The following is a 16,544-nucleotide window of genomic DNA, read 5'->3' as shown; positions in this document are numbered from 1 at the left end:
TGCATCTTCTTAAGGCACAGTGGATCCAAATGATTGCAAATCAAGTAAATATTTTAAATTTTTAAATTAACGGGGAGGCATAATAACCTTATAAAATTATTAATTAATATATTTTCCTTAAAAAAAAAAAAAAAAAATTGAAAATGTTATACCGATTAAACTGATACAGAAGTTGAATATTTAATTAATAATTAATATTGTATATTTGTTTTGGAATCAAGGGACTACTTGCGCAATATAAAATATAATTACATAGTAAAAATAACAAAAAATGTTGTACTTAATAATATTATAATCAATTATTCTAATAAAATTAAATGTATTAAATATTATAATGAAATATATCTTATTATATAAGCTACAAATTCCTAAGAAAATTATATACAAAAAATTAATAATTTTAATGACTACTTACATTTAATTGTTTATTAGGTGTAATTGTACATTAATAATAATAACAAACCAAGCAAATTAAAATAAAAACACTACATATAAAATACTATTTAAATAAATTTCTATAGACAGTTGAAAATAACCAATTGATTGATGATCCATCCTCAGCTCCGATTCCTCAAAGGATACCTTCAACTTCTATATCGCTATCTATAACACCACAGACAAATATTAATAATCCTGATTCAACAGATCTAAAGTACCAAAGAAGTTGTTGCAAGACTTTAGTACACGGTGGAATTCAACATATATGTTAAATCATCTTGTTGAATTAGAGGATGTGATTAGAGGTATTCTAGGATTATTAGATAACCCTCCTAATGGGCTTACTACAGATGAATGGACAATTGTTAAAGAGCTAATTCAAGTGCTACATCCTTTTGAGGAAGCTACAAAGGTTATTAGTGGCAGCAAGTATATGACCACTTCTATAATTATAGTAATTGCTCAAGGGCATAAAAATATTTGTGAGCAGATGATTAAAAACAATTTTAGAATAAAAGTAATAAATGTTCTACAAGAGTTACTAAATAACATGAAACATAGGGACAGATGGGGTACAATAGAAAATAGTAAAACGTTGGTTCGGTGTACATTTCTAGATCCTCAATTTTAAGCAATTACACTATTATCTTCAATGCAGCAGTCAACAAAAAATTATATAATTGAGTTAACTGCTCCAGTTATTTCTCAAAGTCAACTTTGAAATGTTGCCGTTCAAAATAATTATGATTCCATACCTGAACCAGTTGATGGAAACATTGGAAATGATGTTTTGTCTATCTGGAAAACAATTGATTTTAAAGTAGCACAGTTTCAATATACAAGCACAGTTACTTCTAGAGCCATTATGGAAGAAGTACAGCGATATTTAAAGGACTCAATTATTAATATAGATGTGATCCTCTTAAGTGGTGGTATGATAATAAATGTAACTATCCTTATTTGAATCAATTGGCAAGAAAAATTTGACGTGCTCTTGGAACATCCATGCCGTGTAAAAGAGTATTTTCTAAAGCTGGAATACTCCTAAGTGATCGGCGTTGTAATCTAAGCAGCAAAAAAAAACAGAAATGTTGCTTTTCCTTAACCAAAACACATAAGTTATTAGAATTGTATTCTCATTGTTAAAATTATAATTATATTTATTAATTTTTATTAATATTAAACACATTACAGAATTTCAAAATAAAGTACCTACCTTGTGGCTTGTATTATAAATGTTATATAAAATTATGTAAGCATGGCAGCATGCCGTTCCTTTCCTATCAACAGCTAGCTTATGTTATCATGTTATCACTCTTAATATAAAAACTGATGACAATACCCAATATCAAATAGCAACAGCAATTTTAGCAGGGTCAGGCAGTTAGTTCGTGACTTCGTGTAACAAATATCATATTGTTATTGTCATCAATGTAGTTTATATCAAAAAAAATAAAATAGCAGTTACTGCTATAATTTGTTTTGATTAGCAGCCTGCTATTGCTTATGTAAAATAGCAGTGCTATTTACACCGATACTGCTATTTCTTACCATCACTATTCTGCTCAATTGTTAAATGTAGATTAGCATCAATAACAAAATAATTTTGTTATTGATAATAACAATAATTATCACGAGACAGGGAATTATTGTTGAGGAAGTTCATCTAGTTTTCAGGTCATACTTTAGATAACTTTTTGACCGTTAATTAAATGCATTAATGTATTTCGAATAATAACAAAATGTATGACTTTTGAATCGTAGATCCAAAAGAGTAGCAGGTTGTATAACCAAGACATTGATAATTAGTAATGAAGTGTAAATTATGCAAAAATTGCAAAATGGTTTACCCTTTGAGCAAAAGTGTTTTGTAAATAAATATGATAAGTATGTTATTAACTAAAAAAAAAAAAAAATAAAAATAAATAGTTCTATTATTTCATATTAAAATTGTAATAAGCTATAAAATGTTAGCATATTTAAACAAAACTGTTTTTCTGAGGTAAATATATTTTAATCTTATAATATTTAATTGAAGATTTATTTTAATTCACCTTATTTTATTTTAATAAAAATTTATTATAGCTTATCTACAACTAGTATACTGTCTCCATATTGTTAAATGTTTACAAATATTTTAACAATAGATTTTATTTATCAAACATAAAATTTAATATATATATATATATAAACATAAAATTTAGTAATATAAAATAGGTAGCTCAACATTGCTTAATAATAATTTAATAAATAAATATTTACTTATTAGTTTATAAATCCATAGTCAATTTATTTTAGCCTTAACAATTATATTATCCAACTCAAATTTTTTTTCTAATGAAACTGCATGTATTGTCTTAAATGCTTTAAAAAATGTCATTGCTGCTAGTAAAACTTTTTTTTCCAGGTAAATTTTAAATTTTTCTAATAAACGCTTCAATATGTAAGTAAGATCTGTGGTTCCGAAACCAAACAATTCTAATAGGATTTGTGCTCATAAAATTATGAGACTTGAACACCTCCCCTACAGTTGAATTTAGAGCCTAGTAATATTTGCATTACATAAATAATGTTTTTAGATAAATAAGATACTTGAATTAACTTATCAAAGAGTGCATAAACAAGTTGATTACCAACCATATTTGTTTATAATCCACAATAATTGATGACTTGCTGACCCAACTACTGGACCAATTTACCCATCACTGAAATATTATGAGATAGGACATCTGTTCTACCTTAATATAGGATTCGGTGCCACTGTGTAAGATTACTCTAATCATACTACATATATCATAGCTATGTTTTTATTTTACCCTGATCATTGATGAATACATACAGTATAATTAACTTGTAAATTTTGTTTGTTATTACAATTGTTAAATCATAATAAGTAAAGTAAGGTTTTGTTTTATCAGGCATTTAATTTTTTTATATGTAAATTTAATTGATGTTTACAAATAACTGTATAAATTATATTCATCGAATCAATTAAAACATTTTTTCACTTTAAAAAAAAATTTGACATTAAGTAAAAATATGATAATATACTTGGTTTATAACCAAAAAATTTAAAGAGATTTTAAACTAATGTATAATAATTTTATTTCAAATTATGACAACTCTTTCATGACTTGTATTTATGATGTATATTTGATATTATTTAATAATTGATAGTTGAAAAAATATAAAATAAGTACTGAAAAATAGCTCTAATATATACTTAATATAGTATAATATGTGAATATATATTCATAAATTGTGGATGTAAACGTGAATACATTTCAAAAATTGCGAATTAAAATTGTAATAATTTTCACAACTATGAATATTTTTATTTTAAGAAAAATAATTATTAATTAATGAATTAATAATAGAATTTGGTATACTTTTTGTACATACATTTTAAAATATTATTTATAGGGCTCAGAATTTCAAAGATTGTTAAGATTTTTATGAAGACACTACACCAACATGTGTTTTATTTGTTACACAAACATAAATTATAGTAAGTTAGGACTGATTAGCAGATTTGTTATTATTAGCTGTATTTTATTTTTTTTTTTTAAAAAAGCACAATTGAGAATATTTTTACCTTTTAGTTTTTATGCAATGTTGCTGCATTGATTAAAAATATAAAATTGTATACCTTATATTAAAATTTAATATAATGCTAATAAATAGGACAATTATATTATTATTATTATTACTTACCTACATTTTCACCATTTGATGCGTGAAAAGATATATAATTTTTTGTTAATACACTGGTAAAACAGTTTATATTGTAAAAGAGTTGTCCATTATAAATACTAATACTGTACACTATATACCATTTGGCTTATCCACAAGTTACGACCATAGACAATATTAATAACTATTTACCTTATTTACCGATATCGTATTTATTATCTTTATTGTTAAAAATTAAGATAAACGATATTATGTTTTTTTTTGTTTCGATATTTTCGTCGCTCGAAAAATCGTTCACAATCATTTGAATATGAGGTACAAAATATTATTTCTTTGCCCTACCGACCAATGTTCTTAATCGTTTTCAGTGCTCGAATCGGGGAAGGACGCCGGCGGACGGAGTCCTCTTTCATTTTCCCATAGATTTCAACGTCCCCCTTTATTGAATTAAGCGAGGAACGCTAAAAACGAAATTCCCCTGGGGATGTTTACTTTTGAACAGTGTATTTGGTTTTTGTTTTCATTTATTTCTATTTTCTATAACAAATTGCGAAGTAATGGTTATTTTTTCCCAGAAAACGGTTATCTTTGACGACAATTACGGACTAAGATAATTATCATGGGTAAATAACTAGGTATATCATTTTGAAATGATTTAGGTTGTATAGTCCTATAGGTGTTTCTACTTTTGACAACCTCTTGAGAACTTTTTGTTTAATTTTCCACCAATTGACAAGATTAACATAACAAAATGGATTAAATCGAAGGTTAAGAAGAAAGGCAAACGAACAGGAGAGGAAGAAAATTGTCCTAAAAGGATTAAAATTACTAAAGAAAATGTATACAAGTCATTGTAGAATTTATTTGAAGAATAATATTTATATCTGTAATTAATATTATTATTCAAAGTCCAAATAATTCAATATAAAAAATATTTTAAGTAAAAATAATTAATTTATTCAACAACTGAAATGGGTATGTTCCGTACCTCCATCTCATATGAAATCCTTGCTACTCGTTTTTCCAAGAAGGTATAAGCATTTAGATTGTGGTTTCATTTCCTACTTTTAGGAAAACTAATTATTTTTTACTGTGGTCTCAATCCTGGATTATATTCGTTTGACTAATTTTTGTTTATGGAATAACCGCTTGCCAACTTCCTTATAATTCATCGATGACAACTCGTCATGTGCTATTTGTAATATGATAAAATATAAAATGCAATTATTTATGTGAAAGGTGGTTTGGCACTTGTGAGTCTACTACATATTTTCTATAGTTGCAACCCTTCCTAACACTATCGGTAATTTAATAATTATTCCAAGGCAATTATATTTGGAATGTGGCTTTCCCCCATAATGTTATTCGTAAGGACCTACATTTATGCATGTTCGTAACAATGTACTTATATCAGTGGCAGACTAAACGACCGGGTTACTGAGAAATTTTTCAGTGGGCCGCTGCCCGTATAAAATATATACTTATTAATATTATTATTGTGAAATTATAAATTAAAAAAAATATTACCTAATAAGTGATATTAGAAAACATAAAAACCCAGATTTCTGATTATTTTAAAATTCGAGACCTACTTGTGGTCGGTCGGCCCGGACTTGTTGACAAGTGACAACTCATTGTTATCTATAAGTCTTATGTAGTAAATAGAAAATTAATACTGCAGTAGTTATTACATAAAAAAAAAAAAAAAAAAAAAGCACTTAAAATTAAGAAATTATTATATGTCAGAAAGAATTTCCAATTTTCTATAATTTCTAAAAGTTGATAATAATTGTTTATTTAACTTTGTCATTATATGAAAAATTCTCAATAGTTTAAAATTTTTTTTAAGAAAATGTAAATTAAAATGTTGGCATGGATGTGTAAATAATAAATAATCTATCAATTTTTTTATATTCAATCTTATATTATGCTTTCTAGAAAGTAAAGAAAAAATTGTCTGTAAAAATATAATCAAGTTTATAATAATAATTGAAAAAATTATCTGGTGTAACATTTAACTGTTTATAGCTTGATTTAACTAAATTTTGATAGGCTTTAAAATGTACGAATAAAAATGAATCATCAATGTTATTTTAGCAATATTCAATTCAGATTTAATTTCAAACAAAACTATAACTGTCACTCGTTGGAAAAGTTGTGTTAGAATATAATTACTATATAGCAAGGGTGGCGAACCTTTTTTTGGTTCAAGTGCCAAATTTTCCCAATTAAGGATTTTAAAATCGTTCACGTACCCAAAGAAAATTATATTTTTTAAGAATGAAAATAAAATTACAGATTTATTACATTATTTTTATTAAATCTTAGTCAATCTTAGTAAAACACAAGCGGCAATCATTTCATTGGTCAAACAATGTATTTCCTTCGATTTAATTTAATTTGTTATGGTTTTCACAAACATAAGTTGACGCAAAATATGTAAGCATAAGGAATATTGTCATTTTTAAAATACATTAAATATAAATAAATAGTAAAAATAATATACAAAAATATATAATTTGTTTTTTTTGAATTCTTTATAACCAACATTTTGTAAATAGTATAATTTTTTTTTGAGTACAATTTTTTGCTGATGCCATTGAAATTTGGTCAACGTGCCATAAGTTTGCTACCCCTGCTATATAGTAAACAAATAGGATAACAGTTTCCTCCAAAAAAAATAACCACCTGATTAGGCGATATTATCAGTGCTCCACCCCTCATTTTACTGTTAGATAATTGAAAAAAATTTACATTATATTATATCATATTATTTATATTATCATACATTTAATATTTATTAATTATAAATATTTAAGTAATAGTAAAGCCAATTTTCATATAAGTACCTGTTATATTTTTTAAATATTGATTAAATATTTTGATAAATCACAGATTTACAAAATTTACTATTTTTAATTTAAAATTTTTGTAAAAAAGATAATTCTAAATCAAAAAAAATATAAATAAGTTTAAGGTTTTAATGAATATCATTATAATACATCAAATTTTTAAAATTTCTGATGTAGACTATGATAATTTTAAAATTTAATTTAAGGGAAAACTATCTAATGTCAGTTTGGGCAACTAACGATTCATATTTGCACATTTTGAGGCTGTCATCAAGTATTGTGAGTTGAATTAAATTCAGTGAACTAGACCAGTATTATAACTTTTGAATATCCAAACTTGAGATACTTATTTTAGATTCCATCCATGAATATATATATATATGTTACCAGAAAAATGAATAATCTGGTATTTTGCAAAATGGCAAAAATCACTTGGCAATATACATAATACGAACTTTGCCTAGGTATTATGTATGATAATCGTAGAGTAGTCAATATGAAAAAAAACAAACAAAATTGGACATCGCCTGTTACCAACAACTTTACTTATCGTTTATCATAAATGTGCATTCACGATTTAAGGCAATAAAGATTAATATTATTTTACTACTATAATAATAATTCTGAGATACAATATTGAACATACTAATAATTTTATTACAATATCGTAATTTTTCTCGTCATTTTCGTGTCTTGTTTTGGTTTTGCAACTGCATACGATTTATGTGAAATCAAATTTTTATAACTACAAATTTTTTTTAAAAATTTGGCTACTAATACTAGTTTTTAATCTGACGAACAGTATGAGGTGATAAAAATTCAATCCACAAGAATTGGCCAAGGATTTTTGAAATGTGTTTGTAAATCCAAGTGTCAAAATAAAAAGTGTATTTGCCTCAAGAATAACATTTTGTGCAATTCAAAATGTCACTTTTCTACAACATACTATAATAAATAAATAGTAGTTTAAGTAAAATATTTATATAATAGTTATAATATAATAAAAGATAAAAATTAAATTTTTTCTGTAATATGAGTAATAATGTATAATAATTATAAGAATTTTAATGTAATATAACATATAATAAAATGTTTTGTATTTTGCCTAAAAAAAAAATTGGCATTTTGTGTAATGCCTAGGTATTCTATAATATACCTAGGTTATATGCAAAATAATATTGAAAATCATGTTTTATTTACATTGCCTAAAATGGGTCGGCAATTTACATAATGTTTAGGCATTTTGCAAAATCTTGAATTATCCATATTGCCAGTAACATATATATACCTTTTAAGGTGGCATAATTTAATCTGTTAATAAGTATATTATTTAAGCATAAACAAATACTTGTCATTTGGAGTAAATATGAGGTCTATCCAGTCAATTGATTTCCTTTAATGATAATTTCCAGTAATGGATAATTTGATCTCCATATTTCTATAATAAAAACAACATAGTTAAAAATAATTAAATAAAGGAAAACAAATAACTAAATAAACAATTTATTTACCTGATGTAAGACATTTTAATTGTTTCAGAATTTGCAATGACTGTCAACACTAAATCATCAGAATCAAAAGCAATCAAATTTCTGTTTTTTTACTACATCAATATAATATTTTTATCAATTTAAGAATCTAAAATCTCATAAGATAGGCATAAGGTTTTAGTCATTATTAGAAATATTTATTGAGATTTAAGATAAGTAATATTTAAGATATGTGTATGTATAATAATAACATAATGTATGAGTAGCAGATTTCCCAATAAGCAAAGTTGGCAGTTGTCTAGGACGTCAACATTTAGGGAATGGCAAATTTCGTAATATTTTTAAAAATATTTCATTGATATTAATATAAAAAAAAAAATTCTTTAATTTATATACAGATATGTTACAAATAATTATTATAATTTTGTTTTACCATCTTAGCATTTTGTTCTTAGAATATACCTATTTTGTGTTCATTGTTATTTATAGTTATTCTACGTAAAAATAATCCATGATTTATATGTACCTACAATGTATACAGAACAATTATTGATAATGAGAAATTTAAAAATTAATACTATTTTCGGTAATAAAAACATCTAAAATTAAAATAGTGACTTTAAGAATCGTTATGTAAAAATATTTATTATAATCATATCTCTTTTATTTGTTTGTTATTATAAAAAAAAAGGTATTGTAAAAGTTTTATTTCTTCTTCTTCTTAACAGCTTAACGGACCATATAGATCCATTACTTCCACCAAAAAGTTTTAGTGTTTTACTTAATTTCCCAAATTATGATTTTAATTTTGTTTTATTAATGACAGTTAAAAAAATTTATCTAGTATTCATCTAAAATGTGATGGATATCCATTGAAATTTATTTAAGGCTAAACAACAAAAGAAAAAAAATATTCAATAATCAATACACTATTATACTAAAAATATTTTGGAGGGGTATTATAATTTGTTTTCTTGTATTAGGGGTGATACCAATGGCATTTAAAGGGGGGAGGCCTAGTGGGCTACAGCTCCTCCCTCGAAATTTTTTAAAAAACTTAAATTTAACTAAAATGAGTTATCAAAAATATTTTTTTCCAAAGGTCAAATATGATAAAAAAATTATATTGCATAATATCTACACATATAATATTTACTTAAATTTTTAATTGTAACTCATTGAATTTTAAATTTTAAATCATACATTGCTTGAGATAAATGTGTTGAAAGCACTTTTATAATACATACTAACCACACGTTATTATATAACTGCTAACAGACATTAAGTCTATGCTGTTGAACAAGTGTATACTGTTGTTCAACACCTTAGCCTTCCTGACACTGTGTATCACCATTCAATCCAGGTTCCTCTCAATGACAGCTCAATAACCTGCAAACAGCAAAAGAATTTACTACAACTGTCTATGCACATGACGAGTAATAATAGTTAACAAGTGCATGCCATTCTTCTTGTCATAGTTTAATGCGATAGTGGACGTACACCTACACAAAGATGTTTCATCACAATGGCAGTCCTTGTAGACCAGAGTTTGATATTGGTCCTATGTATTGTAACATAGATCAGACCTTCAAGGTCAAGGAGTCTAAATTAAAATTTATAATTGCATTATAAATACAGCATATAAATGATTGCATTATAATATCCGTTCTTAAAATTATAATTTTTACCAAATCTAAATTGCAGTCACAGATATACATTCTAAGTCAGTATATTTATCTGTGATTGCAGGTCCCAGATCCCACCAGGGAAACAGCTGCACATACTGACTCTTTCGTAAACACAAACACACCATGATAAATTATGTGGAAGCGAATGGTGACCAGAAGATACAATATAGAGACCAGTAACAGAAATGGTCAGGCCCGGCTCTAGTGTTCAAACAAACAAAAGTGAAATTTAGTTTTTGCCACCCCTTACGTGTAAATATTTTATCATTTTTTTTTTTTTATACATAAAAATTTTCCAGGAAAAATGCCGCCCTAGGCGTGGGCCTATGTCGCCTACCCCTTGAGCCGGGCCTGGAAATGGTACAATAGTAACTGGATACCTTCTCAAATCGACGGTACAAGACGTGCTAAACAAAACTCGAATTATTTGTTACGAATTTACTACTAATCAAAAACAGCCTCTCATTGTAATTATACTAAACATTTGATTGCATCTCGAACGCGGAACAACAGTGAAAAACAACGCATGAGAGTAAACAACTCGCGATAAAAACGCGATAAAGAATTCTAATAACAATATTTTTGATAACGCGATAAGGCCACTGCGATAAGTGCGTTCGAAAACTCTACCTCGGAGTAACCCAACGTCGTCTGGCTTATCAGAGTTAACTCCGCGATACCGTTCGGTAATGCCAAGTTGTAGACTCCGGGTTAACTTCGACGGTCCTATAAATAAATAGAAAGGTTATTTTAACTCTATTGACAATAATGTTTATCTATTAAGATAACAAAAATATATCATTTAGTTATATTAGTTGTAATATGATTTAGAGTATCTACAGCTGATAATAAATGATAAACTATTCTACTCTACTCTAACTAATCATATTCGAACACAGCTCTGAAGGCCATTACTACAACTCCGGTTAAGCGAGCTACACACATAGGGCTGTCTCAAGGTTTTTCGGGGGCCAGGGGCGAATTAATTTGAGGGACCTTCAACTATAATAATAAGATATGATAAACAAAATACTCACTGATAATAAAAAAAATTCTTGCAAACGTATTTTTCTAAACCTTAACCAAACATGATCATTTAAATGCATGTACTGCATTAAATACTTACATAATAGAGTTGAATATTATTCATATTATTTATAATTTAATCGTTCAATGTAATTATCTGTAAAATTGCTCAGTATAATCGAGGCTTTATTATTAATTATTATGCATCAAGACATTATAAAAAATATTCCAACAATGGGGCCTGGGGTAAAATAGTCCCGTTGACTCCCCCCCCTACTCCCCTGGACGGACCTGTACACACGGTTACACGATTCGACTGTACAGTTTTATCTGTACATATAAATCGTTTTACACTACAGCATACACACCTTCAGTTAAAACCAAGTGATTTTACTGTAAAATCGAAATAAATCGTGCAGTCATAGTGGAATAACATGGCGACGACGGATGACGCTCTCGTGATTCTCGGATTAATGTGTATTTTAAAAAATAAAATACGTAAATAACGTAACTTATGGTGTAAACAATGGTTGTTACAAAAAAAAAAAATGAATAATTCACAAACAAATTTAATAAACGAATTGAGAATTACTCCGAAAGATTTTATTAATTACCTACTTGAGGATGAATGAAGATACCTATTTGCACCTTCTTTCTTTGGTCACACCACTAATCCAAAAACAAAATACTATAATAAGAAATGTTATATTGCCTCATGAGAGACTGGCGGTGACCTTAAGCGGTCCATACACTATATATTTTGAAAGACAATCTTCTTGATTGGCAGTCAAGACTGACGGTGTATTGGTAAGAATGATGTAGATATGATGTAGAGATGATATATTGCAGCTTTATCAATATATATTTTCAATTTATTTCCGATCAACTGCACAGTTCCAAAAATTATGTCGTATTAAAGTTTGTATACTCGCTCCGGTTTGCCTGTTCAGGTTAGACTGTGCAGGTAAACTTTTCTGGTAAACCGCATCGTGTATGGCCGGCATAAAAATTATCTGTACCAAGCACGTAACCAGACATATTTCTATAAGGGGGCTAACATTTATTGGTCTCTTTCTGTAGTTGTGTTTATTAAATGTGCGTTCGATATCCGTATTTGGAATTCTTGATTTTCAATCTATTAATACACGTACTATTGTCTTATCTCAAATTGTTAAGTGACGAATATTTATAAAATAAAATCTCAGAATTTAATTAAACTAATTTAATTAATTTATTTATTTATTTAATTTAACACGAACGAGCGAACAATGTAAATGGTTGCGGCCGAATGTCTAGCAAATATGCGTTCGTATTCGTTTGGTAGCATTCGCTTGCGTTCGTTCGTGTTCGGACTCTAATGTAAACACACCTTTTTACGATCGTTAATTATATAGAATGGGCGCATGTAAACTCCACCACAAGTACCTTTTTTTACTGTAAATTCCGCCAGAAAAATAAAACAGGTAAAATTGGGGGTATGTAAACTCCGCCACTAAAAAAAAAATCAGGTAAAATTGATTATATGTAAATTTTGCCAGTGAAAAAAAATCGAGTAGTAGTATAAAATTAATATGATATATTATTAAAAATAATACGTAATAAGTAATAATAAGTGAATATTATTATTATTTAATATCATATCTCCATTTTATTTCACCAGACACATATTTTATATTTTGGTTATATTTGTAGTTGTTAAATAAAACCAATAAATTGCCTCGCTGAACAATAATTAATTTTATATTATTACTTTGTTGTGACATATTTCGTTCAATATAAAATATACACGGAGATACGCAGACTACGAATGATTATGTTCGTCGAAGTATATTTTATGTATACCTACTGCCGATAAAATTATTGGATATAGGTACTAATTTCAGATAATATGAAGATAAAATTATTAATAAATGAATCAATGTGGATATGGTAATCGATCAAAATATCCAAGGACAAAATATCCAACGGTCAAAATATCCAAATTTATCCATTTTTCCAAAAATTAGTATCAAATTATTTAATTTACTTGTTAGTAGCAATAATATCACAGTTATTATAGATTATGACCGTTATGGGTATTGTTAAATTGAGATATCATTCCGTTTTGACTTCTGGTTTTTACTGTTGGGTTTGATAAATTGCCCAGTAGTAGTAAATTGAACGAATATTTAAACGGTAATAAGTCGCAAACGGATTATTGAAATTAAATTCTGTAAATGTTAAGATTATTTTTTTCAGTATGTTTATACATTTTCGCTATCGAAAATAGGTATTGCCATTTGAAAATCGAAAGTTGATAGTGTTTTATCAAATAAGGGAGGAAGTTAAAATTATCAAAATTGTAACACAGTGTAAAATAGTAAAACCTAGAAAGTTTTAAGGCCCCTGCAAATGTGTCATTTTTAAGGAGTTGTGTTTAGGCAATTATTTCGTTCCTTCGATCACTGATCGTCTTTGTGTGTGTAGTAAATGATAATTAGTGTGCGTATACTCCCCTACCATCACCCGCGACCCGCATCAATTTACAATTCATTGTTATTTCTTATCTGGTTTATGGACGGTCGCGGCCTCGCGGGTCGGACATAATAACAGTACGTAAATATTATGAAAATAAATAATGTAAATTAAATTTGAGATGTGTATATTATATTATAATATTATACATAAAAAAGTACTTTACACAATTTATATTACCCAATTAGTAATAATGGTACCTAACTAGTATAATATTATATAATTAATAATAATAACAAAAAAACATAGATGGATAAGGTAGGTACTTAAATTATTTCATTTTATTTGAAAATAATTTTACATAAAACAAAACCTATTGTTACTTGTCAGGAGAAAAACAATATCAGTTTTTTTATGGGTAGCTAATTTAAAAATATTATAATATGGCTTACCAAATGACTTCGATCAGGATCACTCGTATTCAATGATTGAATATATAATTTAATTATCGTTTTCAAATTCAACACATCCACTACAGTACAACTAATATTGTTAAAAAGGTGGGTAAGATGATATAATATCATTGTATACGAAAAAGAGACGGTTTGTAAGGTGGATATTTTATATTATATTTATATAGGTATTGTTATTACATATTATAAAATACGGTTCCCGGTAAGTCGTATTTTTTGGTTACAGAATAACCTACTTACGTGGTACCTTGTTCTTAAATTTCAATCCTTAGCTATGAAAGTTGAACATTTTATAAATGTTTAACTACAAAATAATTTTTAAATTATAAATTTGATAAAATTTGTCAAAATTCGAACTTTGAATGCTTATAAAAAAAAATTGTGTCTATGTATTTTTAATATTTTCAACTACTATTGTTAAAATATATCAGGAGTCTTGTATTAAATGTTTACGCTTTTTGGACCAACATATAAAATTATTTACTCGAATACAGATTTTGCGTAAAAATCTCCGTTTTTCCTTAATTTTTCTTTTGTTTTTCACGGCGCTTTTGAAAACAACTGCAGAGAAATTTGAAATACAGTATTAAAAATTAAGGTGAAGTATATGCTATTCCTAAAAGCAACTGAAAATTACAACATTTTCGTATACTCAGGGCAACGATCATAAAATAAAACAAAATAATGTTTACGCTCATCGTATAATCCGTAATCTACCAACCTATTTAGTATTTTTGTCAATAATTTATCGTCATTCGTAGAAATACCGATAGCGAAAACGATTAGTGTAGTGGTCGCCGCCCGCCGGTCGGCTAAATATATTACGCACGCGGCACGCCGCACGCACGCACATGCACATGTCACTTGAAGCTATTAAATTAAAATATTCAAAACCAACTTATGAACGTGAAATAGCTGTCGCACTGACAAAAATTAAGGTACTTCTATTGGTTCGATTTAAAAAATGTTAAGATGTTTGAGTTGGTAAACAAGTTTACTTTGCATCGGTCGGAGCACTTTTTCAATTTTAACAAATGCTTGACGAGAATAAATATTTTACATTTTAAAAAATTTGTACATTTTTAATATTGAATATATAAAAAAATATCTAAAATATAAAAAATATGCTCCGACCGATGCAAAGTAGACTTGTTGACCAATTCAAACATCTTTACATTTTTTTAAATCGAACCACTAGAAGTACTTTAATTTTTGTCAGTCGCTAAGGTCGTTTTGATGAAAAATTAATAGGGTTTGCAGGGGCCTTAAAAAAAAATTATTTAAAAACTCCTAATACTTCCCGAGATATTAACTGGTTCACGATAAAAAAATCACCCTGGATTTTGTGATATTATAACGATTAACGTAATTTATTATACTTTTAGTAATATACAGTGTATATAGGTCGAATTAATTTTATGAGTTAATTTTTATAATTTAATATTTAAGTTAATATTTTCAAAAAATTTAGGTTTTTTTATGAATAAATAATTTGATATTTGAGCTAGTTGTATTAGAATGTATAGTGTAATGTACTAATTTTCAAAAAAACGGATAAATTTGGAGATTTTGTCCTTGGATATTTAGACCTAGATTCGTAGATATATATCCACTTAGAAATGAATCGAACCATGACAATAATTTTATCAATTTTGACATACATCATTGCAATATATGTCAACGTATTTTGTGTGAGATGGCACGTGGCAATGTGAGCACTGAGCAGGTAAACAAAAAAAAAAACTGGAGTTTACATATACCCATTACAGGTAAAAAAAAAAAACAAGCGGAGTTTACACTACACCTTTTATTATTTTATTATCTTTACCGATATTCTAGCGGAGTTTACAATCGTCCATATGGAATATACATTCAGTATTTAGCCGGTTTAGGACAACTATACACTAAAATATTTTAAAATCAAAATCAAGGGGGCCAGTTCGGGGTCACTGATTTTTCTTAGAGGGCCAGGCCCCCTAAGGCCCCCCTTGACGACGTGCCTGATCTGTACAGATAAGACTGTACAATCGAATCGTACAGTTTTAACTGCACGTTTGTAGCCCTCTTTATACATGTTTATCTAGTACAGTGGTCTTCAACCTTTTTCAACCAGTGACCTACTTTTCTTACTAAACATTTTTCGTGACTTAAGCCAACTTCGTTAGCCATGAAAACCAAATAAAAAGTTAAAATTGCTTAATTTATGTCATTATAGAAGTGCTTTTATAACTAAATAAATTAATATATATATATACCTACATATATATTTATCTAGGTAATATTTAATTTTTGTTATAATTTATTATACCAAAATATGCATTTAATGATACCGAAAAAAGTATATGTTATAATACACAAAAGAAATGAGTGCGATATTTGTCCCAGACTTTTTTCACACAAAATACCTCCACCTAAGCTCAATTTCACACA

General features: G+C 27.4%; 2 long non-coding RNA genes across 2 annotated transcripts; both read right to left on the bottom strand.

Moving 5' to 3' along the window:
- Positions 1–5,118: 5,118 nt before the first annotated feature.
- On the bottom strand, positions 5,119–9,842 carry LOC112685291. Its single transcript, XR_003148778.1, has 4 exons — positions 9,725–9,842; positions 8,495–8,543; positions 8,332–8,421; positions 5,119–5,323 (listed from the first exon to the last, which is right to left on the bottom strand). It is a non-coding gene; the product is annotated as an uncharacterized LOC112685291 (long non-coding RNA).
- A 97-nt stretch (positions 9,843–9,939) lies between these two features.
- Positions 9,940–10,625, bottom strand: LOC112685292. Its single transcript, XR_003148779.1, has 3 exons — positions 10,446–10,625; positions 10,162–10,362; positions 9,940–10,076 (listed from the first exon to the last, which is right to left on the bottom strand). It is a non-coding gene; the product is annotated as an uncharacterized LOC112685292 (long non-coding RNA).
- Positions 10,626–16,544: the final 5,919 nt, after the last annotated feature.

This window comes from Sipha flava, unplaced genomic scaffold (genome assembly GCF_003268045.1).
Source record: "Sipha flava isolate LNK unplaced genomic scaffold, YSA_version1 272_pilon_pilon, whole genome shotgun sequence".
NCBI lineage: Eukaryota > Metazoa > Arthropoda > Insecta > Hemiptera > Aphididae > Sipha > Sipha flava.
The sequence above is the reverse complement of the archived record's forward strand: the minus strand, read 5'-3'. Positions and strand labels throughout refer to the sequence as shown.